The 23,664-nt window shown below is 41.6% G+C and overlaps 1 protein-coding gene across 6 annotated transcripts in view; it reads right to left on the bottom strand.

Annotated features, from left to right (window-relative positions):
* LOC132886965 (transcription factor HIVEP3) overlaps positions 1-23,664 on the bottom strand; it is a 120,402-nt gene that overhangs the window by 27,708 nt on the left and 69,030 nt on the right. Inside the window, exon 2 of one of the 6 annotated variants that reach the window (XM_060922226.1) lies at positions 16,287-16,670. The exons of 3 other annotated variants lie outside the window; for them this stretch is intronic. The gene's annotated coding sequence lies outside the window, so the exon portion shown is untranslated. Of the gene's footprint in view, positions 1-10,148; positions 10,333-16,286; positions 16,671-23,664 lie in introns of all 6 variants that reach the window. 2 more of the 6 variants (XM_060922225.1, XM_060922223.1) reach the window with 2 other exon arrangements.

Genomic DNA, 23,664 nt, shown 5'->3' with positions numbered 1-23,664 from the left:
CGACAGTACTAACCACCACACCACAGTGCCACCCATCTGACAATGTAAAAACAAACAAACCCTCTTGGGCACTTAAGAAAGGCCTTTGACCCTATCTGCTCTGTGCCCTGATATGGGATATGCAAAGAAAAGAATTTCACTGTAATGTATACATGAATGTTCTACTTCTTCATTACACTCCTGTCAACTAAGAAAAGGATGCTGAGGCCACAGTAGCCACAGGTTCACCAAAACAGAAGAGATAAAAATTTGAAACATCATTGGATCTTTTTCCAATATTCAACTGTCCAGTTTGAGCTTCATCGAGCAGAAGTAGGCTTTAATTACAAAAAAATAAAAATAAAAAAAATCCAGTCCTCTGCAGATCAACCCATTAGATTATGGGAAATTAAATTACACTGATTAAGCCACATTTGAATGGGCATCAGTACTAATTATGAAATAACAAACAAGAAAAAGATGCCATATGCTTCTCTTTCCCAACTAATGTTCAACAAGGCTGAGACTTAGTTTAGTATAACATGACAGAGTGGCTAGTATTCACACAAAGACAGAGAATGAACAATGATAAATGAGTGTAAAAACATAAGAAAACTGCTGGGTAAGGGAATGAGGGAGAAAAAAAACATGATATCTGAAAGATCAGTGTGATGGAGCTTTAATGATGATTTGATGAAGTGCTGAAACGGGGAGAATATATAGGGAGCTGAAGTTGGTGGATATACACTAGAACACTGGATTCACAAAATATTTCCACTCAGTAGGTTTTTCTTGACAACAAGCACTATATGCACACATGCATGGTTGTATAGCTATTCATAAAAATATACAGAAGACTGTTACAATAATGTTTAAAGAGATTATTGTTACAACACCAACCCATGGATATAACCAAGTCAACGAAGCTAACCAAGCAATGTACAACCGCAACAAAACAGAACAGGTTTTGTTAGTTATAAAATAATATATATTTCTAAGTCAGAGTAATATACTATAGGTACTTCCCAAGTTTATGGAAACAAGAAATAAAGGAACGCAATAAAATGATTAATACAAATGAACTACATGTTGGTATAATGAAGGAATTGATGCAAATGTTTAAGAGATACACTGGGCAGTATGTGGGCACTACTCTCTTGTATAAATGTGCGTGTGTGTGTGCTTTGAAATGGAAATTTGACTGAGTGAATCAATGACAGCAGAAAGGTGTGTAGTCAGCAACCAGATGATGCCACTAGTGCTGGAGAGAGGAGATTCCCTGTCCCACATTCATACACACACTAGAACAGTAATGAACTCCGATGGTTAGATGTGGAGGGAATGGACATAGAGGCTCAGATAAATATGTGCTATATAACTGAGCGCATATTCATAATGTTCATAGCCGAAATGGCTTTAGATGGCAAAAACGCTAACTACAAAGAAAAGTGCTCAAGTTAATCAGAGTATGCACATTTTATTAGAAAGTTACACTAAATAAAATGGAAAGGATGTGCTGGATAAACATTATTTCCCAAAAATACATAATACTTTGGCGCTGTGCCCAGGTACACTGATGTGCACTCAAGTAAAAACTCATTTTCTTTCTGAACCCTGTTCTGAGAACTTAACACATTTTGCGCTCACAATTTGGTTGTGAGCGCAGAAAGTGAGAGGAGACAAGAAAACAGTGTTAGTAAAACACTTACCTCATAGGTTTGGTTGCCAGCTCATAACTGATAACTAAAGAAGTATATACACTCACCGGCCACTTTATAAGGAACACCCATACACCTGCTGTTTTATGCAGTTCTCTAATCAGCCAATCCCTTGACAGCAGCACAATGCATAAAATCATGCAGATACAAAATCAAGAGCTTCAGTTAATGTTCACTTCAAAACGTCAGAATGGGAAAACTTGTGATCTCTGTGACTTTCACTGTGGCATGGGTGTTGGTGCCAGATGGACTGGTTTGAGTATTTCAGAAACTGATGATCTCCTGGGGTTTTCACACACAACGGTCTCCAGAGTTTACACAGAATGGTGCAAAAAACAAAACAAAAACACTGAGTGAGCAACAGTTCTGTGGGTGGAAACACCTTGTTGATAAGAGAGCAGCTCATAGTAACTCTTTACAACATGCTGAGCAGAAAAACATCTCAGCATGCAACTGCAGAAGACCACATTGGGTTCCACTCCTGCAAGCCAAGAACAAGAATCAAGAACAAGTTGCTAATAAAATGGCTTGTGAGTGCGCGTGTGTGTCTCTCACACACACACACACACACACACACACAGTCACCTGGTCTTTTCCCAAGCTGCAACAGTTCAGTTTTGGGTTAGTCTGTGCCCACTGTAGCCTCAGATTCCTGTTCTCTTGTTCCTGGCTGGCAGGAATGTGTGCTTTCTGCAGCTTTAGCCCCTCTGCACTAACGTTCACCATGGGCATTCTGAGATTCTTTTCTGGTCACCAGTTTTAGAGTGGTTATCAGCGTTACTATAGCCTCTCTGTCAGCTCAAACCAGTCTGACCATTCTCTTCTGACCTCTCTCAACAAGGCATTTCTGCCCACAGAGCTGCTGGATGTTTTTGTTTTCCACACCATTCTGTGTAAACTCTCCATGGGCATGAAAATGTCCATGGCGAGTGCATGAAAATCCCAGTAGATCAGCAGTTTCTGAAATACTAAAACCAGACCATCTGGCACCAACAAATATGTCACGGCCAAAGTCAATGAAAAAGTCATTTTCCCCCATTCTGATATGAACATTGACAGAAGCGTCTGGCCTGTATATTCTTGACATTTCTGTATATACTTGGATTTCTGCATGATATATATTTAGGCTTAGAGTTAGGTTGCTTTCTACTAACCCAACATGAACTTTGCAGGCAGACAGCCAAGGCAAGGTTTAGAAAGCAAACTAAATTAAAACATTTTAATCTTGTTTTTGGTAAAAGAAAAAAAAAAACATGTATATTTATGTATCCCAGAGCTTCTTGTTTTTATATAAAGTTATATAAGCTTTGTGTTCTTTATTTTCTGCTGCCTATTCAGTGAGGCAAGCAGTGAATGCCAGTTATGTCTGCATATGGTAGCTCGATTTTAGAGTCAGGTATTAACATCGTGCCTCTGTGAATGCAGTTGTGTTTTGTTTCTGATAGTTTACAGGTGGATTGACCATGACGATGTGAAGCCTTGGTGTTTTGAGCTGATGTCATGGTTGGTAAGTTTGAAGCACTAAATTAGTGATATTCACTATATTTTTATAAATCACACTATTATATTGGAAAAGATTAACAGTAATAAGTCACCACCCTTGCTTTCATTTTTACATGGAACTATTCTTAACTGTTTTTCATAAATAGTTACTTACAGCGGGGAAAACAAGTATTTGATCCCTTGTTGATTTTGTTGGTTTACCCACCAAGAAAGACTTGATCAGTCTGTAATTTTAATGGTAGGTGTATTCTAACATGTGGAGACAGAATATCAAAAAGAAAATCCAGAAAATAACTTTTAAATATCTATATTAATTTATTTGTATTTTATTGAGAAAAAGAAGTATTTGATCCCCTAGTAACCATCAAGAGTTCTTGTTAATACAGACAAGTTAGACTCTCCAAATTACCTTGTCACCTAAATTGAAGACACCTGATATCACTAATGACTTGTATAAAAGCCACCTGGCCACAGAATCAATCAGTTTGTCAGACTCCAAACTCTCCAACATGGGAAAGACTAAAGAGCTTTCTGTGGATTTAAGGGAGAAGATTGTAGACCTGCACAAGACCGGTATGGGCTACAAAACCATTAGCAAGAAGCTGGGCGTTAAGGTGACAACTGTTGGTGCAATTGTGCGCAAGTACAAGACTCACAACATGATCATCAATCGACCTAGGTCTGGGGCTCCAAACAAGATCTCACCTCGTGGGGTTTCCAGGATCATGAGAACGGTGAGAAATAGACCTAATACAACACGGGCAGAGTTAGTGTATGATCTTAAAGCAGCTGGGATCACAGTCACCAAGCAAACAGTTGGTAACACTTTACACCGCAATGGTCTAACATCTTGCAGTGCTCGCAAAGTACCCCTGCTTAAGAAAGCACATGTGCAGGCCCGCCTGAACTTTGCCAATGAACATCTGAATGACTTGGAGAGTGACTGGGAGAAGGTGTTCTGGTCAGATGAGACCAAAATTGAGCTCTTTGGCATCAGTTCAACCCGTCGTGTCTGGAGGAAGAGACATGCTGCTTATGACCCCAAGAACACCATCCCCACTGTCAAGCATGGAGGTGGTAACATTATGCTTTGGGGGTGTTTTTCTGCACAGGGCACCTTCACCGTATCAATGGGAGGATGGACGGAGCCATGTACCGTAAAATCCTAAGTGAAAACCTCCTTCCCTCTGCCAGGAAGCTTAAAATGGGTCGTGGATGGGTCTTCCAGCAGGATAATGACCCAAAGCATACAGCCAAGGCAACCAAGGAATGGCTGAAGAAGAAACATATCAAGGTCATGGAGTGGCCCACACTGTAAAAAAGAATAGTTGAGAATACTTGAAATTTCAAGGCAACAGTCTGCATTAATAATTTTATGTTTTGCCAACGATGTGCCCATGATAATCCAAACTATGATAACACTGTTATCTTTATTAAGAATTCTTAATTAAGTCAATTTTCAATTCCTCATTCTGCCAACATAGATTTCTCTTTTTGCTGAACAGTGGCATTCACAGTAGTACAAAAAGGCAATTGAGGTTATCACAATTTTTTGGGGGGCTTTTTTCACCTTTATTTGCATAGGACAGTGTAGAGACAGGAAATGAGCAGGAGAGAGAAAGATCAGGAAATGACCTCAGGTCGGAATCAAACCCAGGCCCCCGGATTTATGGTATGGCGCCTTATCCACCCGAGCCAAGACAACATGAACTTCAACCGGAGAGAGAACCACATTGCCCAGCCCTTGCATTTGGGAGAGGAAACCACGTGTCTTGGTCATTCAGAGCATGCGCTGAATAAACACCTGTGGCAATTATGTATTTTCAATTCAGATTATTCACTATTGTATATTTACACATCATTGAGGTGCACCCTATCAGTTTGATGTGGATTTTTCTTGATGTGGATAATTCTAAAAAATAGAATTACGCTTTGTTCAAGTAATTCCATATTCACAATTGAATGGACAAGAAAATATGAATAATTATTAACGAACAGAAAAATCCACATCAAACTGATAGGGTGTACCTCAATGATGTGTAAATATGCAATAGTGAATAATCTGAATTGAAAATACATAATTGCCACAGGTGTTTATTCAGCGCATGCTCTTAATGACCAAGACACGGGGTTTTCTCTCCCAAATGCAAGGGCTGGGCAATGTGGTTCTCTCTCCGGTTGAAGATCATGTTGTCGTGGCTCAGGTGGATAAGGCGCCATACCATAAATCCGGGGACCTGGGTTTGATTCCGACCTGAGGTCATTTCCTGATCCTTCTCCTGCTCATTTCCTGTCTCTACACTGTCCTATCCAAATAAAGGTAAAAAAAAAGCCCCCCCCAAAAAAAATTGTGAGAACCTCAATTGCCTTTTTGTACTACTGTGAATGCCACTGTTCAGCAAAAAGAGAAATCTATGTTGGCAGAATGAGGAATTGAAAATTGACTTAATTAAGAATTCTTAATAAAGATAAGTGTTATCATAGTTTGGATTATCATGGGCATACATCGTTGGCAAAACATAAAATTCTTAATGCAGACTGTTGCTTTGAAATTTCAAGTATTCTCGACTATTCTTTTTTTACAGTGCAGCCAGTCTCCGGACCTGAATCCTATAGAAAATCTATGGAGAGAGCTGAAGCTCAGAGTTGCCAAGCGACAGCCTTGATGATTTAGAGGTCATTTGCAAAGAAGAGTGGACCAAAATTCCCCCTAATATGTGCAGAAACCTGGTCATCAACTACAAAAAACGTCTGACCTCTGTGCTTGCTAATAAGGGGTTTGCCACAAAGTACTAAGTCCTTTTGGCAAGAGGGTTCAAATACTTATTTTCCTCAATAAAATGCAAATAAATTAATACAAATTCTTTAAAAAGTCAATTTCTTGATTTTCTTTGTGATATTCTGTCTCAGCATGTTAGAATACACCTACCATTAATATTACAGACTGATCGAGTCTTTCTTAGTGGGTAAACCAACAAAATCAGCAAGGGATCAAATACTTGTTTTCCCCACTGTATATACAACCCCAAATCAGAAAAAGTGAAGACAGTATATTGAAATTAAAACTGAAAACTTTGTAAAATAACCTTTGACCTGTATTGCACTCAAAACAATACAACAGCACATTATTTGATGTTTAACCACATGCATTTAAAATTCTTTTTCAAGATCTCATCTCATTATCTCTAGCCGCTTTATCCTTCTACAGGGTCGCAGGCAAGCTGGAGCCTATCCCAGCTGACCACGGGCGAAAGGCGGGGTACACCCTGGACAAGTCGCCAGGTCATCACAGGGCTGACACATAGACACAGACAACCATTCACACCTACGGTCAATTTAGAGTCACCAGTTAACCTAACCTGCATGTCTTTGGACTGTGGGGGAAACCGGAGCACCCGGAGGAAACCCACGCAGACACGGGGAGAACATGCAAACTCCGCACAGAAAGGCCCTCGCCGGCCCCGGGGCTCGAACCCAGGACCTTCTTGCTGTGAGGCGACAGCGCTAACCACTACACCACCGTGCCGCCTCTTTTTCAAGATAAACAATTATTTTAAATTTTGATTCGTGCAACACATTTCAAATACAGTTGGGACAGTAAGGCATTTAACATTTTGTAATGTTGCCATTCCTTCTCACAACACTTAAAAGATGTTTAGGGACTGAAGACACCAAGTAATGAAGCGTTTCAGGTGTTATTTTGTCTCATTCTTCCTGCAAACAGATCTTTAGATGTGCAACAGTACGGGGGTCGGCATTGTCCTATTTTTCATTTCAAAATTCACCACACATTCTCTGTTGGGGACAGAGGGGACAGACACCCTCTTCTTCCACAGCCATGTCTTTGTAATGTATGCAGAATGTGATTTTGCACCGTTTTGTGTTTGCACTAACCCTGGAAAATATGTCGTCTTGAAGGCAGCATATGTTGCTCCAAAATCTCAATGTACTTTTCTGCATTAATGTTGCCATCACAGAAGTGTAAGTTACCTTTGCCAAGGGCACTGACACAACCACACTGCCCTTTATGCACTGAAACATCTCCAGATTCCTTGAATCGGTTAATGATATTATACAGCATAAAGGGTGAAATAGCCAAATCTCTTTGTAGGTTTCTTTGAGTTTTTAAACATTTCTATAATCTCTTCACACATTTGTTGACAAACTGGAGATCCTCAGCCCATCTTTGCTCCTCAAACACTAGAGCTTTCCTGGATACTGATTTTGTACCAAATCATGATTACAAATCACCTGTTGATATCACCTGTTTCAAATTACATCATTATTCAGTCGTTTTACCTCATTACTAGCCCTAAATAACCCCAGTGCCAACTTTTTTTGGAATGTGTTGCAGAACCTGAAATGCAGGAATGGATGCATATTAACAAACAAAATGAAGCTGACCAGAAAAAATATCTTGGATTGATTCTGTCCGCAACAAAATACAAGTCAAAGTAAATTCAGAAATCACTGCTTTCTTTTTTTTTATTTGCATTTTCCTTACCGTCCCAACTTTTTCTGATCTGGGGTTTTGTGTGTATGCACATACATACATGCTGCATATTATATATAAAATACATGTGTGTGTGTAATTATATATATATATATATATATATATATATATATATATATATAAACAAATTGTCTCTCTTCCTATTTTCACTCCTGCCAGTCTGGTGGCGGTTCCCATAGAGACAGGCTTACAGCTAGCCATGGCAGATGGAGGGTGAGTGGAAGCTCTAAATTTGTCTCCCAGCATCCTCTGTGAGTACAGCAACATGCTGGCAGCAGGAAGTGGGCAATGAGACTGACCTCGGCACGTGAGTGGCACTGTCTCACGACCCTTGCCGAGTGTTCAACATGTTCATTCAAAATAAACCGGCAGCACTGGTCGACCCTTTTAAATGCCACACTACAGGAGTCAAAAGCACAGCTCACCACCTGCCCATACTGGCAGGGACATCAATGCCATCATGGTGCAAAGAACATCACCACCCTGAAGGACCTGACTGAAAATGGTTAGTATCCACAATAAGGACCATAATCTGTCAGACAAGCTTACAGGTTCCAACACACATGAACATGATTACATTAAAGCAAACCTAGTTTGAAAACTGGCCATATATGTGAATTTACATTAAGGGAAAAACCTCAGTATCGCATTCCACCCTGGTGTTTTTACGTAGCCGATATTACACAATGGGAAACAAAAATATTGACTTACACCTTATGACTGATCTCATAAAACAAGGAACTCAGATGGATGTTCACTGAACACACCCTGCTTGCATCCTGAATTGTGCCGACTCTTTAAAAAGTATTCTAAATCTGAGGGCAAGCTCAAATAAAAAGTACAGACCAAAAAACAAACAAAAATAAATAACCACTTTAAAAAATTTCCACAAATGTAAAATAATGCATCTTGGAAGCAATAACAGTCAGACAGGCAAATGAACCTAAGAGAGGAAAAAACAGGCTGGACCGCAGTGCTGCGCTACTATGAACCTGAGAGGCGAGATTGTTCCAGAAAAGCTCGAAATACAAAAAGCTACTTTCGTTTTCTGAGAATGGGTTGTGCATCATGGCAAAGAACAGAATTTTATATCTTTTACCAGACCATGAATATCTCAAGGATTGTGTACACTTCATCTAAGCAGCTACTACATAATAAGCAAAAGATCACAGGAATAATGAATTTGTAAACAAACAAGCAAAAAAAAAATTACAATATGCCTGGATTGCAAACAAAAAAATCAATAAAACTATTGGAACACACTAGTGTTGGTCAGGCTATGAATGTACAATAAGTGCTGCATGAACATGCATTCATGAAGGATAACAATTCTTCTAAATTACAAGCAGTGTCAGTTTCATTCATTTAGTCTTTGGAACAACTGAAGCTGCTTTCACTGCCAAGCCGCCCACAGCAACTTTTGGCGCGCTCCCGTCAATCGCCTGCTCCCTGCCTTTTCGAGTGTGATACCGAAAGAAAGAATCTACCCACATCAGGAAGTGAATGAAATGCAGCTGCTGCCAGTGAGAATGTGTATGAATCAGACACCCTGCTGCACCCTAACGAACGCACATAGCCGCCTCCTCAGCCGACACAGAGCGCTTTGATAAGGTTAGTCATCCTCCAGCGGCACTTCAAAGCCTCTTTAGTTTCTCCTTACGGTCACCTCTCCATGCTCTCCTCACTTAACCTTCTAGAAACAAATCAGTGTTAATGAGTAAGTCTCTCTGCTTTTTCAGAAGTGCCCTTTAACTGCACTTCACTATCCTTTCCCTGATGGAGTGAGAGAGAGAGAGAGAGAGAGAGAGAGAGAGAGAGACAGACAGACAGACAGACAGACAGACAGATAGACTCACAGCTGCTGTGGACAATAAGGACTTTCCAGCTGCAAAGCTGTGACTGACACACAGCATGGTCAACAGTTTGCCTAACTCACAGGGTGGATCAACAGGTACCATGCCAATGTTACGGTCATAAAATCTACTACTACTTTTAAATATAGCAACAAAGACTGCGTAATTTTAGATAAATACTTGTGTTAGAACATGTGTGTAGCTTTTCCTGGGTTATGAAAGTCTAGCACGAGGACAACTTCACGTTTGAGAAAGCAGCTCATGTAATAACATTCTAACTGGTTGTACCAGCTACATTTTCCAAAGTATGCTGAGAATACAACAGAAAAACATGGCACAAATAAATCCTACACATACCTTCAAGTCGAAGGATAAACGATCAGTAACCTAACAGTACACTGACACACTGATTTCACATCAAGGAGTTAAATGCCATGAGAGTTCATGCGAGTAATGCTGTGTCATGGACTGCATTCTTTGTAACTCAACACCCATTTAGAGAAGTGATTACACATACACGCGATTACCTCGAGTCAAAACCACCTCTGCTTCTCTTTATTCCAAATACACTCAAGTACTCACAGTGAAACAGTCTTGTAATTCCGCTTTGTGTCAGCTGTTCAAACACAACAGCGTGCAGAAGAAGAGAGCCAGAAGGCAGTGCAATCCTCCACCCGAGCCCTCCTGTGCTTCACAGCTACAGCATGAATGAGAGTCACCAAGTGATACAGCGGATATGAATGTTTGCATTTGAGTGGGTGTATTTCTGTGAAATAAGTGAGGAGGGAAGGAGGGGGAGACAGAAAGAGAGAGAGAGAGAGAGAGAGAGAGAGAGAGAGGAAAATAAGGTGTAAAACAAGGACACACACGGTCACTGATGCAAAGCGCCACTCTTACACAGCATTGTGGTGCATTTTTGGCCTTTGCTGATCGCCATAGCTCCGCTCAAGTACACAGAGCTGAATATTGGGCGGAATCGTTCTACGTTAGTTCACTGAAGCCCGTCTTTGCTCAAACGTGGAAGCTGTTAGAATTACAACAGCAACTTTGTAGTAAATCTGAAGCAATTATAATAAAGTAAGTTGTTTTGGCTGCTGTGGATGGTTCCACATGGAAACACCCTAAAGATTTGTACTTCCCAAGACTCCTAAAACTTTTACTCCCAAGACCTTTGCTTCAGTGTATAAGCTCGTGTGGACTATGTTTATGATTGCAGCAGCAGTTATTATGTGTATACAAATCTACACGGTCCTGTCCTCATTCCAGCAATATGCTCATATGGAACAGCCTTTCACACACTTGGTACTGCTTTCCTTTACTCTTAATCCCACTTTCTGGTGTCACCCAGAAGAGGATGGATTCCCCCCTTTTGAGTCTGGTTCCTCTTGAGGTTTCTTCCTCATGCCATCTCGGGGAGTTTTTGTTGCCAATGTTGCCTCCAGCGTGCTCATTAGGGACCTAAATATAAATCTACATCCGGATTTCTGTAAAGCTGCTTTGTGACAAGGTCTATTAATAAAAGTGCTATGCAGATCAAATTAACAAAACCAGTATCAGATGTTACTAATTACAGTTACTGTATCAATAAATCAGCTGTAACCTGTTTTCACCGCAGTACGTTTCAGACCTTCTGCTTTTTTCATTCATCTTCAGTAACCACTTTATTCTTCTCAGGGCTATAGTGGATACGGAGCCTATCTTGCCCTTACAGAAAAACCACATGAACTTCACATGTGATTTCTCACATGTGAAATATGTGGAAAATGTGTTTTGCACATGGGAAACATGTGGTTTTGGCCCAATTTTATGTGAATCACATGTGGGAATGTTTTACACATGTGGTAACATGTTTTCCACATGTGCTCTACATGGTACCATGTATTCCACATGTGATCACATGTGAAATACATGGGAAATTCATGTGTTTTTTCTGTAAGGGTGAGAACACTGGTTGTGATAAGACTTCAGTCCATCGCAGAGCACCATGCACACACATTTACATGCTCACCACACCTAGGGGCAATGTCGAGTTTCCTATTACTTCAGAGACACACAACTTTTGAGTATGTTAATCTGATCTTGTTTTTCAGACTGGTGTGTGTTTATCAGAGGTGGACCGTAACGAAGTACATTTACTTGAGTACTATACTTAAGTACACTTTGAGTATCTGTACTTTACTTCAGTATTATTTTTTTTTTTTGGAACCTTATGACTAACTCCACTACATTTGAAAGACAAATATTGTACTTTTCACTCCACTACATTTCTATCAAGGTTCTCGTTACTCGTTACTATGAAGCAGCTTTGAAAGTGGATGTTTTTTCTTTTCTAAAATGTGATTGATTTTTTTTGCAGGTGACACTGAGACAGCCTATCAGTAATCACTAGGGTCACGTCATGTCCAGAGACTATCAAATCAAGTTCAGTGATTTCTCAGCAGCATTATTCGAACATGATCAGTTGATGACAGAATGGAAGGAGGCAGTACTTCTGGGGAACACACACGCACCCATGGCCATACCAAGAACCCATGTTTCAGTTTTCTGAAAGGACTAAAGATTTGTTTAATTTTAAATGTTTGCTTTGTTTGCCTAAAACGAACCACATCACAGCCTGCAAAAATTCGCCGTCCAACCTGCGGAAGCATATTGAGGTATGTAAATGTTTTATTCCAAGAGAAAGCTTACAATGAAGCTGTCTGTGCTTTTAGAGTTAGTGATAACGTTGCAATAGCTTTGCATTCTGGTTAGTCAAATGACTTTCTATGGATTTGCCTGCCAAGTTGCCATAGCCTTGTCCAAGGGTAACGTTAAGTTAGATTAGATTAGATAAAACTTTATTGATCCCTTTGGGTGGGTTCCCTCAGGGAAATTAAGATTCCAGCAGCATCATTACAGATAAACAGAGAAAAGAAATAGAGAGAACTTCTAGATAAATTAAAATAAATTAAGTATTTACATATACAAATATAAAAAGAATAAGATATGGGGAAGAGAGGACAGGGGAGAGAGAGGAGGGGGGAAGGGGGGGGAGGTAGAAGGGGGGGCAGCAGGAGAGATATTGCACTGTATATTGCACATTGTCCGGTATTGCTTATTGTTAGGCTAGGCTACTGCTCTTTCCCGTCCTCTGTCCTCCTGTTCCCCCTCCTCCCCCCCAGAGAGGAGTTGTACAGTCTGATGGCGTGAGGGACAACGGAGTTTTTGAGTCTGTTCGTCCTGCACTTGGGAAGGAGCATTCTGTCACTGAACAGGCTCCTCTGGTTGCTGATGACGGTGTGCAGAGGGTGACTGGCATCGTCCATGATGTTCAATAGTTTGTCCATAGACCTCTTCTCTGCCACCGTCACCAGAGAGTCCAGCTTCATGCCGACCACAGAGCCGGCCCGCCTGATCAGTTTGTCCAGCCTGGATGTGTCCTTCTTGGATGTGCTGCCCCCCCCAAGCACACCACGGTGTAAAACAGGACACTGGCGACCACAGACTGATGGAACATCCACAGGAGTTTCCTGCAGATGTTAAAGGACCGCAGCCTCCTAAGGAAGTATAGCCTGCTCTGTCCCTTCCTGTATAAGTGATTGGTGTTGCAAGTCCAGTCCAGCTTGCTGTCCAGCCACAGCCCGAGGTACTTGTAGGAATCCACAGCCTCCAGCTCGACTCCCTTGATCAGAACTGGTCGTGACCTTGGTCTGGACCTCCCAAAGTCAATGACCAGCTCCTTGGTCTTCGAGGTGTTGAGCTGCAGATGGTTCCTGTTGCACCACACAGCAAAGTACCTCACCAGGCTCCTATACTCCTCCTCTCTGTCGTCACTGATACGCCCGACGATGGTTGTGTCATCGGCAAACTTCTGAATGTGACACAGCTCCAAGTTGTAGCAGAAGTCTGCGGTGTACAGGGTGAAGAGAAGAGGGGCCAGCACCGTGCCCTAGTGGAGTTAAGTGGAGTGAAAGAACTAGACTCCAGATATGTCATTACTTGGTCTGGTGTAGACATGCAGCAAAGAGCACCTCATGGGGTGGCTTTCATTCTACATCCTGACGTAGCCAAGAACCTCTTGGACACAGTGTGTGACAGAGCGCATCATGAAGATCAGAGTGCAGCAAGGACAGAAGACTTCCAGTTACATCCAGGTATATGCCCCCTGCAACGATAGCTATACAGATGAGGAGTAGGATTAATTTTTTGAGACTATCAGGGGTGATAGACAAGGTTCCAGACACTGAGGACATCTTTGTGATGGGAGACTTTAACGGGAGAACAGGGAAGAGAACACCACCATGGGAGCCGTATCTCGGCCCTCACAGTGACACAACAGACTGTAATTACAATGATGAGCATGTACTGAACCTGTGTGCAGAGTACCAGCTGTTTGTGACTAACACTTTCTACCAGCACAGGCCCAGCCAGGTGTACACCTGGTACAGGTGGAACCATCTTCAGACCGCCTCGCAGATAGACTTCATTCTAGCAAGGGTGACAACGAGGCCGCTCATTAGAGACTCGAGAGTCGTACCAAACACCGGCCTGAACACGGACCACAGACCTGTCATCCTGAGTGTGGCAGGCCAGAGTCCAAAGCCAAGGGCAGTGCAGAGGAAGGCAGCCAAGCAGATCAACCTACGCAAGCTGCAGGAGGAAGAGATTAGACAGAAGGTACAAGAAGGGGTAGATAGCAGACTTCAAGACATTTACACAGAGAACCTGAGTGCAGAAGAGACCTGGGCAGTTTTTAAAAGACAACTTTTGGAAGTTTAGAAGGACAAGTTTTAGAGGTCATCCTAGCATGTGGCGAGACAGGCATACAGTGGCTCACAACCATCTTTCAGAAATTCTTCTTCTGCGGGAAGAAGAAAGTAAGGAAAAGGCAAAGCAACATCATGGTGGAACGAGATTGTCAAAGCAGCAGTAAAAGAAAAGGCTCTACAAGATCTGGGTGAAGTCCAAGAAGGAGGAAGACTACGAGAACTACAGAGTAGCCAGAAGATCCTGTAAAGAAGTGGTGCAGGTAGCCAAAGACCAGTCACCATTTGGACACATTTGGACTAATTCTACCCGTCACCCTCTGCACCACATATAACATATACTTAGTGTTTACTATGGGACATGTCACGTGGGAATATTATCCGTATTGATATTATATAATCATATTTTTGTAATATTCACATTCTATTGTACATTCTATGTACATATAGTATATTATTTAAGGTATGTGTATATCTTGTTTATATCTTTTTTTTTTTAATTCTCTTGACCTCAGTATTTTATTTTATTTTGACCTCTGTACTTTATTTCATTGTATTTTTTATTGTATTCAAATTTACCGGACTGCTATGACAATCTAATTTCCCTTTGGGGATGAATCTGTCTGTCTGTCTGTCTGTCATGGAAGCAGTATGGAGAAAACCTAGCAGAGCTGTGCAGACACTCCCCAAGGGAGTTTTACAAGAGTGTGAAGGCAATGAGACAGAGACGAGCCCCACAACGCTACATCAGTCATCAGTGACAAAGAGGGCCAGCCGCTGCATGAGGACAATGAGATCAGAGACAGATGGGAGGAATACTTCCAACAGCTCCTGAACACAGTGGAGGGCCAGCAAGACCAGCCCCAGTTCACTCCAAGATACCCGGAAGAAGAAGAACCAGCTATTTTGGAGTCAGAAGTCAGGCAGGCAGTCAAGACCAGCCCAAAAAACAAGGCAGCTGGGGTGGACGGAATCACCACAGAGGTCATCCTAACATGTGGCGAGACAGGCATACAGTGGCTCACAACCATCTTTCAGAAAGCCTGGCAAGAACAAAAAGTACCAGAAGACTGGCAGCTGGCAGTAGTAGTGCCAATATGGAAGAAGGGGAGCAAGAAGGACTGTGGCACGTACAGGGGAATTTCCCTCCTGAGCCACATTGACAAGATGTATGCCCAAATCCTGGAGCAGCACACAAGATACATTGTGGAGCCCCAGCTCAGCAATGCACAGTTTGGGTTCAGGAAGGGCCGAGGATGCACCGATGCGATCTTCGCCCTGAGGCAGCTGAGCGAGAGGGCCATCGAGTACAGCAAGGATTTGCACATGGTGTTTGGTGACCAAGAGAAAGCATTCGATCGAGTCAACAGAGCAACACTATGGAGAATCTTAGAAGACTACAGCATCAGGGGTCAGCTGCTCGACAACATCAGAGCCATGTATGCCACCAGCAGAACTGCTGTAAGAACACCGTTCAGACTGACCAGCTGGTTCGAGGTGACGTCTGGGGTGAGGCAAGGCTGTGTCCTGTCACTGCTTTCGTTCATCATCTACATGGACAGGATCACCAGGGAGGCAAACCCTGAAGCGCTGAACGAGCTACTTTTTGCTGACGACCAAGGATTGCTCAACGAAGACCAACACCACCTCCAACTGCACATCAACATGCTGAATGCTGTGTGCGAAAATCATGACATGTGCATCAGCACAGGGAAGACGGAAGTCATGACAGTCAGCCGAACACCAAAGACCTTGGACATATCCATCAACAGCACCACCCTTAAACAGTCCAAGGAGTTTAAATACCTGGGCAGCATCTTCACTGAAGATGGAAAGCTAGACAGAGATTGAGACTTGCATTCAAAAAGCAAACAAACAATGTTAGTTTCCAGCTGTCTCCCCTCCTGAAACACCCCAATATCCCCATGGACACCAAGACGCGGCTTATTAATACAATCTTCCTGCCGACGCTGACCTACCAGTGCCAGACATGGACACTCATCAAGGCCCAGGAGAGGAAGATCACAACCTGTGAGATGAGGTGCCTCAGACGAACAGCAGGCAAGACGAAGAGGGACATGATCCAAAACGAGAGGATCCGAGAAATGGTCAGAACACCACCAGTCCACACACATGTCCAGCGTCAGAGAATCAAGTGGTTTGATCACTTGATAAGAATGGGACCCGACCAGCCAGCGCTCAGAGCATACAACCTCAAGAGCTCTGGTGTCCGAGCCAGAGGACGACCACGCAGGCGCTGGATTGAGGGCGTGGTAGAAACACTCAAGTCCCATGGCCTGTCTGTCACAGAAGCGTCCCATCAAACCATCGACTGCCGTCTCTGCCTCCCCACGACACCCTAGAGTATAAGTGGAAGATAAAGTAAGTAAAGTAAAGTAAACTTGGACACTGTTAATTAGCATGTAAAAACAGAATTACACTAACATGAATAACGTTAACTTATCTGAAGTCCTTTCAGAAACATGTTTTAGCACAATCTTGCCAAATAAACAGAATGTAGAAATCTCTCTTTTCTAGTAACGTTAGCGACCCAATATGATTTCAAGTTTGAAAAGCGTTTGCTAGCATGTCAGGTGGCGCTTCACTGACTAGCTAGCTTAACGTTAAACTACCATGATATGATAGCATGCGTTCATTTTCTGAATTCACATTTCTGTCTTTGGTAATGCTAACATTGTAGATTTTGTGACCTTGCATAATTACTATAGCTACTATGTATTTTTTACTAGTAGCCAAAGAGAAAAACTAGCTAGCATCTTATTGATGATTCTGACACTGCCAGAGCTGTCAGAACACTACCAGGCTGCTTTGTGGGGGTGGGTAGCAGTGTTAAAATAAAATTAAAAAATTAAAATGACAATGGATCTTTGTCAGTTCAGTTGTTTTATTTTGTAACATTCTACCAAGCGTTTATTCTACAGGTTCTACAAGCTAGTCAGTGAATCCAGTTGGTTGCTTCAGAGGCATTAGGTATTGTAAGCATTGTGGCAATAATACAACAACACGTTGACAGAAAATGTACTTTTAATTCTTAAGTATTTTTAAAAGCAAGTACTTCAGTACTTTAACTTAAGTAAAAATTTGACTGTACAACTTTCACTTGTATCGGAGTAACATTTGACTGGTGGGATCTGTACTTTGACTTAAGTAATGAACTTGGGTACTTTGTCCACCTCTGGTGTTTATTATAGTTTTGTCGCTTTCCACAATGAGACACACACAAAAACTACTTGACCACTAGTGCCCCCAGGCCTTCCACTTGTCTAGTGTGAGTGAGCAAGTGTTTTATAGGCAGTGCCACAAGGAGCTTTCCATCTACCATAAACTACACAAGAGGACAAAAAAAATCAAAATCAGTCACGATGCAAGATTTTTCTACCATCATACAAAGTGACCAGGTTTATGATCCTTAATACAAGGAGATTATTAATGGTTGAATTATCATCTTCATTATTAGTATTATACTCATGCACGCTAGAAAATACCTGGATGAATTATATAATCTGTAATTTAAGTAATTATAATATCGTACAATAAAGAATTAACTCAACTTTAAGAGTTGAGTTAATTCTACTACTATTTATTTAACCGCAAGCTGGCCTAATGGCTCGTGAAGTTGGTGAAGCCTGCCGCAATACAGATGCAAGTAGGGAGTCAAACTCTTGTGGTTACCACAGGACTGGCCCCTAGTGTAACCCTAGCTATGTGAGAGGCTGAGGGCAATAGAAAGAGATCGGTGCTGCCTTAAAGGATATGGGACATGAAACATAAAAGCACGCTATATCAGTTTCTTTCCATTAAAAATATGAATTAATTGCATCAACAAATACAAAATCATCTATTAAATTCAGCAAAATCGTTATATTCGTGATGATTATATGGCATTTCTGCTCGACTTCCGATATGCATTTTTTGCAACCGGAAGAGCCGCTGTCACGTGATCATACGTCACAAAAACTTTCGGGCACAGCACAAGCAGGTAGATGAATGGAGAAGTGGATGACAAGAAAATTGTTTTTATAGTCTTTAAAGTACATTGGACATCATGGTGTATTGTGCTGCTTATGGCTGCAATAATTCCAATGGGAAATGGTCTGGAGTAAGTTTTTTTGCATTCCACAAGGACCCGAAGCTGAGGAAAGCGTGGGCTCACCTGCGCATGCGCAGTAGGCTTCGCGCATGCGCAGTAGGCTTGGTAGGACAACTTTACAGAACACCTGTTGAAAAAAACTTTGCTCCTACTGTTTCCCACAAACTGTATTCGGACCATTTCACTGAGGATTCTTTCAACATTAATACTCAGGTACCGAGCGATATTAATTCATGAAACATGAAACAGGAAGCATAAGGATGAGAAAAAAAACCCAGTTCAAATCAGGAAGCCGCGCACACCTGCGCCAGGCTGCACAAATGCACGCAGCTTCCCGACCCAAACAACCTCTCTCTCATCCTTGCACTTCATGCCTCATGCTCCATGAACCAACATCGCTATTTATTTATTTATTTATTTTAAATCGGGTCTGCGCGATTCAGCCGTGAAAAAGGCGGCATCCGCCAAAAGGCGCGCTGTTTGCATCCCTGCACGGAGGCCAGGGGACAGGGCAGGAATATTTTTGTTGATATGAGTGATCCGGTGCGATTTCGCGACCCCCCTGTTGAAGACCTTTGCGCTAAGCGACTGAAAGCCGAGGTAAGGATTAGTATTATAATTTTGGGTGTATCAATTATTGATTATCATAATTCTGACTCGTTTCGCCATTTTTAATGTTTTCATCTCGGACTCTGGAAGCATTGTATCTCAATCAATCTCGAAAAATATCAGCAAAAAAAAAAAAAACTAGCTTGCAACGGACTTTAGCTAGATCTATGATGAACTTTCAATGTATGATACAAAAATAATATTTCTTTCAACAGATCATTAGCCTTTGAGCAGAATTGTTTTTAACTTACCAGGAAGTGTTATCCAGTTTCATGAGGGCTGAATGAACTCTCACTCTCAGAATCATCTGACCCGTCAGAGTAAACACAAGATCCATGTTCATGTGAATTTCCAGCTGTCGGTTCGAATTGATAGGGTCTAACTTCACATCTCTGTGAAACATCGGGAATGTCACTGTCGATGGTGTCCATTTCGGTAACCTGTTTACATTAGATTCCCAAGCGCTGGCTCCTTGGAAAGTTTTTGTGACGTCACGGGTCACGTGACCACCTAGCTCATTAACGAATCCTTGTTTTACGCTGATGTATAGAAAAACTTGAATAATGTGATGATTTTCACATTTTTAACGCCCTGCAGTGATTTAGATGGCATTTCTTATGTCCTTTATACATAATTATGCCCAGGTAAAAATCCATGTCCCATATCCTTTAAGGGCCTGGTTAGTACTGGGACGGGAGACTGCCTGGGAAGACTACGTCCTGGCACAGGAGGGACTTTGATTATTTAAGTAACTAAGAAAATGGGGAGAATAAAGAAAGATGGCGAGGACGAGTGGTATGAATAATAATAATAATAATAATAATAATAATAATAATAATAACACTGCTTAGATCCCTAGTACTCACTTCAATGTGGATATAAAAGGTGTATGCCATTCCCATAGTTAACTATATCCAAGAAACAATAAATCTGTGGTCTACAAAGCAAGGCTATAAAAATGCACGGCAGGTGACATGGTAGGGAGGTGTGATAGAGAAGCATATGGAAATGGCTATGACTTCCACTGGGTTAAAAATTAATGAACTTCCTGTCTGTTAAGAAAATATGCCAGTGATGAGCAGGTTTGATTGGTGCAAAATATTTATCTGTTTTGTCTTTTGTGTTTGACTGAAACTGCTACTGCAATTAACATTGCTGACTGAAATAACTACACAAGAATAGAAGAGACTGTTGTAGGAAATTCAAGGCCACACTTTGGAAAACTGTGCTGGCTCTAAAAATATGCATCAAATGGGGATTTCCCACTGAGCTGAAAAGAAAAGAAGACATTTCCTCACTACTTACCAGTAAGAAAAAAAAAAACATTGGAAACATGTCCAAACATTTTTCACAAGATGTACCGTAAAATGAAAGTAAACTGTGGCCGACCTCTGATACCCGAGTCTTAACTGTCACTACCAGATAAAGTCAGATGCACAGGCATATCCATTAGCCCATGTATAGTGGTTGATTTAAAAAAAAAAAAAAAAAAAAAGCACAAACTTCTTCAACATTTATCTTCAATAGCTGCTTTATCTTTGTCAGGGAACAAGGTGGGAACACACCCAGGATGGGACACCAGTCCATCACAGTGCACATTTACATCTGCAGATACCTTAGAGTAGCCAATCCGCCTACTGGGAGGTGGGAGGAAACTGGAGAACCCAAAGGACACCCACAGAGACACAGGGAGAATATGTGAAACTATATACAGGCAGTAACCAGAGGTCAGGATCAAACCAAGGACCCTGGAGGTGTGAGGCAGCAACACTATCTGCTGTGCCACTGTGTCGCCCTTCAGACATTCATTTCAAATAAATGAGTATCTTACTTCCATTAACATTTAAGAAACAAGATGAATCTGCAACAGCATTCATACTGCAAATTATCTCTCAGGACAAACTTTACCTCACTATTTCTAGCTCATTTTAACCCACTGACATTCCATATTAAGCTTAATACCACATTAATTTAAACATGGCTTTGGCATTTGTATATTGCTGAATTGGTGCTAGACACATACTTGTGACTAAGCCGAGTCGAGTCATGTTACCCAAGTAGCTTGCGTTCACAGCCTGACCACTAGTTGACCTTACTCAACAAGTTTTGGTGCAAAATCACAGGCTGTGTATCCTCAATTGTAACTCTTGGCCCTCAGCATCACCAAATGTTTATATTCACAAGCTTTGTTCTCTGTGTGTGCACTGGTCCTCTCCTCTCCCTCTACTTCTCCATCTCTATCAATCATGCTCAAAGAGTGTGTTGTTGGTGATAACGGTCAGCTGTGTGCAGGACATTGTGCGCCCTATTGTGCATGCCCTGTGGCAGTGACCGTATTGTGTGTGGCTGAATGCGATCTCTGTGGTCATCGGCATCACCCTGCTGGGACCACACACCACACATCAGCCATACTGTACTCCTCAGCAAGGGGAATTCACACTTCCGTCACCTTTGTCTTCTGTTTTTCTAACAAGAGATGGGGTTGCTGAAAGACAACAGAGGCTGTGTTGGCATGAGAGAAAGGATGAATCTGCTTGCACACAGGCATGACAGACTTCTTCCTCACTATTAAAGATCATATAAAGCACTGTAGGCTACCTGTTGCAGGTGTATTAGTGGAGCTCCCTATGTGCAAAGCACGTGTAGTGGAGCTCCATACTTAAGAAAATATGGTAATGCATCAACCTGATTTTTGAGGGCTTGACCATACGACGTCTGTACGTCAACCTGATCATAAGTGCAAGGCAGAGTATCTCAAACGCTTAACCACCAGACAATTACATTTGTATCTTTATTTACATAAAATAGATGGGTTTTTATCCAGCGCTTATTTTTAATTTGCTTTTTAAGAAATAACGTGGGATTATTTACTAACAGTTTACAGAAAATATTCATGACAGTTTCATTTAAAACCAGTTAAAACAGTTTTATTAGGAGGCGCCGTGGCTCAGTCGACTAAGGTGCCATACCATAAATCCGGGGACCCGGGTTTGATTCCGACCCGAGGTCATTTTCCGATCCCTCCCCATCTCTCTCTCCAGCTCATTTCCTGTCTCTACACTGTCCTATCCAATAAAGGTGAAAAAAGCCCCCCCAAAAAAAATCTTAAAAAAAAACAGTTTTATTAGCCCAGTGGTTTGTTGGACAGTTGACAGTTTCTGTCATGTAAGGCTGACATACGGCTGTAAATGCAGGAAGAGTTTTATTGAAAACAAGCTAACAAACAGATCCAAAACGTAGACAAAGGCAGAGTTGAAAAACAGGCAGTGGTTCAGCAAGGCACAGACAGGATATCAGAGGTAATAAAATACTCACAGTCCAAAAACACAAACAGGGTCAAAACCAGGAAAGTGAGGCAAAATACAAGGCTTTCACAAAGTCTGTTACTGAGAGTCCTTATAAGTATGTGCTGCGATTGTGCTCTAATCAGGAACAGGTGCATGGTAATTAGTCATAATGGCAGTGTGCATTCCAAGTACCAATGCGCATGGACATGAGAGATGTAATCAGACAAATATTTGACATATCAAGTTTGATATTTGATCGTAACTAAATAGTAATGATGTAAAGTGAAAGCGCTGGTTTACTGCTGTCCACCAGGCACCCAGCAGAGTCACACCACAATAAATGTCGTGGTGATGTTTCTGGTGCATGGCATGCGGTGTCAAAGAAAGGAATAAATGTGTATTCGTAACTGTGATGCATATCTCATTATTGATATCACAGTCACAAGACAATACAGCAATTTATTGATGCAAAATACACTACACAATTCAATGGCTCATATGGTGCCCTTGCAAATATTTTGCCCATACACTCATCAGGAGCTCCACTTTTAGGCAGTGCCTATATACACAGTATATATATATATATATATATATATATATATATATATATATATATATATATCATTATCTCAAGCCGCTTTATCCTTCTACAGGGTCGCAGGCAAGCTGGAGCCTATCCCAGCTGACTACGGGCGAAAGGCGGGGTACACCCTGGACAAGTCGCCAGGTCATCACAGGGCTGACACAAAGACACAGACAACCATTCACACTCACACCTACGGTCAATTTAGAGTCACCAGTTAACCTAACCTGCATGTCTTTGGACTGTGGGGGAAACCGGAGCACCCGGAGGAAACCATGCAGACACGGGGAGAACATGCAAACTCCACACAGAAAGGCCCTCGCCGGCCCCGGGGCTATATATATATATATATATATATATATATATATATATATATATATATATATATATATATATAAAAAGTCCCACAATATGACCAGCTCTTAAATTGATCTCAGAAAGGCAGCAGCACAAGCGTGGCTAACAATAAATGCTTTCTGCTTCTGAGTGCCTCAATGCTGATGCATTTTGACTCCAGCTGTCTTACAAGAAATGCACTGTGGACATGCGTCAAGTGAATCTTGTGACACATGGTGATTGCAATAAATGATGTAAAAGATTTGACTGGCAGTAGCAAAACGCCATGTTGTTAATGTCCTGTGATTATTTGGATCACATTTGCTGTTTGTCAAAAACAGAGGGATAATTCCACAAATTGTGCAAGAGATATCATCAGCAAGATAACGAAATAAGTGCAGGAAACTGCAATGAAACCAATTAAAAA

The sequence above is a fragment of the Neoarius graeffei genome, chromosome 5 (genome assembly GCF_027579695.1).
Source record: "Neoarius graeffei isolate fNeoGra1 chromosome 5, fNeoGra1.pri, whole genome shotgun sequence".
NCBI lineage: Eukaryota > Metazoa > Chordata > Actinopteri > Siluriformes > Ariidae > Neoarius > Neoarius graeffei.
This window is presented reverse-complemented; position numbering and strand designations above follow the sequence as displayed.